The sequence below is a fragment of the Colobus angolensis genome, unplaced genomic scaffold, assembly GCF_000951035.1.
Source record: "Colobus angolensis palliatus isolate OR3802 unplaced genomic scaffold, Cang.pa_1.0 Scaffold59, whole genome shotgun sequence".
NCBI lineage: Eukaryota > Metazoa > Chordata > Mammalia > Primates > Cercopithecidae > Colobus > Colobus angolensis.
In genome coordinates, this window is record NW_012119487.1 from 10,322,139 (window position 1) to 10,325,862 (window position 3,724).

Genomic DNA, 3,724 nt, shown 5'->3' on the forward strand with positions numbered 1-3,724 from the left:
CCCAGAGTGCTGGGATTATAGGCATGAGCCACCACACCCGGCCTTTTTTTTTTTTCTTGAGACGGAGTTTCCCTCTTGTTGCCAAGGCTGGAGTGCAGTGGTGTGATCTCAGCTCACTGCAACCTCCACATCCCGGGTTCAAGTGATTCTCCTGCCTCAGCCTCTCGAGTAGCTGGGATTATAGGACATGCCACCACACTCAGTTAGTTTTTGTTTTTGTTTATTTTGGTTTTTTTGAGATGGAGTCTCGCTGTGTTGCCCAGGCTGGAGTGCAGTGGTGCGATCTCGCTCACTGCAAGCTCTGTCTCCCGGGTTCACGCTGTTCTCCTGCCTCAGCCTCCTGAGTAGCTGAGGTAATAGGCGCCCGCCATCACGCCTGGCTAATTTTTTGTATTTTTAGTAGAGACAGGGTTTCATCGTGTTAGCCAGGATGGTCTTGATCTCCTGACCTCGTGATCCACCCACCTTGGCCTCCCAAAGTGCTGGGATTACAGGTGTGAGCCACCATGCCTGGCCTAGTTTTTGTATTTTTAGTGGAGACAGGGGTTCACCATGTCGGCCAGGCTAGTCTCAAACTCCTGACCTCAGGTTATCCACCTGCCTCGGCCTCCCAAAATGTTGGGATTACAGGCATGAGCCACCACGCCTGCCTTTTTTCTTTTTTTCAGACAGTCTCGCTCTGTTGCCCAGGCTGGAGTGCAGTGGCTGGATCTCAGCTCACTGCAACTTCTGCTTCCCGGCTCCAGTGATTTCCCTGCTTATCCTCCTGAGTAGCTGGGATTACAGGCACCCGCCACCGCCCCCAGCTAATTTTTTTTTTGGAGACACAGTCTTACTCTGTCGGCCATGCTGGAGTGCAGTGCTGTGATCTCAACTCACTGCAACCTTCACCTCCCGTGTTCAAGCAATTATCTGCCTCAGCCTCCCGAGTAGCTGGGATTACAGGTGCCCGCCACCATACCCGGCTAATATATACATAAATTTTTTAGATGGGAGTCTTGCTGTGTCGCCAGGCTGGAGTGCAGTGGTGCAATCTTGTCTCACTGCAACCTCTGTCTCCCAGGTTCAAGTGATTCTCCTCCCTCAGGCTCTTGAGTAGCTGGGACTACAGGCATGTGCCACCACACCCAGCTAATTTTTGTATTTTTAGTAGAGACAGAGTTTCACCATGTTTGCCAGGATGTTCTCGATCTCTTGACCTCATGATCCGCCCGCCCTGGCCTCCCAAAGTGCTGGGATTATAGACGTGAGCAACCACACCCGGCCTAAATTTTGTATTTTTAGTAAAGACAGGGTTTCACATCTTGGCCAGGCTCGTCTTGAACTCCTGACCTCGTGATCCACCCGCCTCGGCCTCCCAAAGTGCTAGAATTACAGGCATGAGCCACCACGCCCGGCCCAGAAGAGACAATCTTTCTCTAACACGTGACGACAGAGAAGATGGTGGCTATGGTTTGAATATTTATACCCTCCAAAACGCATGTTGAGGCCAGGGCAGATCACTTGAGGTCAGGAGTTTGAGACCAGCTTGACCAACACGGTGATACCCTGTCTCTATGAAAAATACAAAAAATTAGCTGACTTTGGTGGCACACGCCTGTAATCCCAGCTACTCAGGAGGCTGAGGCAGGAGAATCACTTGAACCCGGGAGACGGAGGTTGCAGTGAGCCGAGATCATGGCACTGTACTCCTGCCTGGGTGACAGAGTGAGACTCCATCTCAAAAAAAACAAAAACAACAACAACAACAAAATTAGCTGGGGGTGGTGGCAGGTGGTGGCTAATTTCTAATTTTTTTTTGTATTTTTAGTAGCGATGGGGTTTCACTGTGTCTGTCTTCTGATCTCGTGATCTGCCTGCCTCAGTCTCCCAGAGTGCTGGGATTACAGGCGTGAGCCACTGCGCCCAGCCTAAGGTGGGAGGAGCTCTCGAGCCTAGGAGGTAGAGGCTGCCGTGAGTTACGGTCGCACCACTGCACTGCAGCCTGGGCAACAGAGCAAAACCCTGTCTCGGAAAAAAAAAAAAAAAACCAGGAACTGCCACAGCTCACAGCCTACTAAGGGGACACAGATAGGAGGTCTGAACAGCAGACGGATAGACGGGAACTTGTCTCTTTAGTTTTTCATGAACAGCTTCTAACTGGTCCAGGCAGGGAGGTGCAGGCTTCCAGGCTGTGGTTCCATGGAGGCCACCAGCCGGGCACGCAATGGACGTTTTCCAGCCCTGGCACAGACAGAGCGTGTGGGCCCCTGCTCTCAGAAAGCCAGCCTTCTGCCTCTGGCAGCACCAGCACATAAAAGCAGAGGGAGCCTGCTGTCTCTGCCTCACCCACACTAACATCCCTATTTAGAAAGGTTGACACATCACTATCACTGCTTCTGAAAATTTTATCTGGCCAAAGGCATCAGCCCAAACTTGAATTCTTGCCAAAGCTGTGAGGTGATTTCGTTCTTCGAATGCAGTATCTTCCTCATGAACACATACAGCTCTTACAAGAAAATGAGAATATAGTTTGGAGAGGGGGACCCCTCACCTTTCTTTTCCCAATGCCAGCCTCACAAAGTCTGGTCCCATGTCCCCTGGGATTTTGCCACGGGAGATGACTCACTTAATTAACACGCTGCTCCTGACCGTACACTTGGAAGCAGAGGTTCTGTTCCTTTGATTTTTGCCAAAGCTGCTTACGAAACTGTATCTTGTGTTGGTGCCCAAGGTGTGTAAAAATACAAGCTCATCATTTCCCTGATACAAATCAGGACAGGCTAAATTTAGTGCCTCACCTGCTCCTAACTAGCCTGTCCCACCATCATGCCTGCCGCCGGGCTGTGGTCCTGTCTGAGGTTCTGTGTCCCTCTGAGGGCAGGGACACCCAGACACAGAGGTCAGTTGTCAAACGCGGCCACGGTGCTCGGGAGGCTCGCTGCAGACGGGCGATTAACGCTGGGTGTCTTCTTTAGTCTTATTTTTTTGTAGAGACGAGGTCTCGCTTTGGTGCCCAGGCTGGTCTCGAACTCCTGGGCGCAAGCGATCCTCCTGCTTGGGCGTGGGCCACCGCGCCCGTCCCAACGCTGGGCGTCTTGGAGACCTTGGTCACAGGCTTAAGGGAAAGGCCTAGCGCGTGGCCGCGCGTGCCTCTGGTTTTGAGGGACATGGACTGAGTGCCCGGGGCCCCTCCGCACTCCGTGTCAGACCCTGCGTCCGTCAGGTCAGCGCGGGGCCTGGGCTGGGCCTCGCCCTCTGCGGCGTCTGCGCCCCGCAACCCCTGGGGCACCTGCGACCCGCTGGGCCGCGAGCCAGGAGTGCGCCGCCTCCTGGTCTCATCCACGTGAGAACGCTTTACCCCGGAAGGGCTCAGCTCCCAGGGGGCTATGTCCCTGTGCGTCTCTCGCTCGCCGCGCGGTGCCGTTTACTGGTCTGCACCATGCGTGGGTCGTGGTCGCGGTCACGCCCGCTGGTAGCTGTACGGCGGGAACCGTTCTAAGTAAGGTTTGACTCTGCGCGCCCCTTGCCAGGGACGTCACGTCACGCCTCCACTCGCAGCCTCGGAGCACCCCCGCGTCCCGCGCCCGAGGATCGGGACCCCAGCTCCGGCGAGACGAGGTATACAAAACAGCAGAACACGCCCTGGCAGCCGCCGCACTGCCGCGACACTCCCGGCGCCTGCCTTTATAGCAAGCCGGCGAGGGGCTGGGGCACAGCCGGGACGTGCTGACGTCAGGCCCGA

The 3,724-nt window shown here is 54.8% G+C and overlaps 1 protein-coding gene across 1 annotated transcript in view; it reads left to right on the plus strand.

The window, feature by feature from the left end:
- LOC105526472 (60S ribosomal protein L3-like) overlaps window positions 1–3,724 on the plus strand; it is a 79,618-nt gene that overhangs the window by 13,098 nt on the left and 62,796 nt on the right. The gene's annotated exons all lie outside the window — the stretch shown is intronic.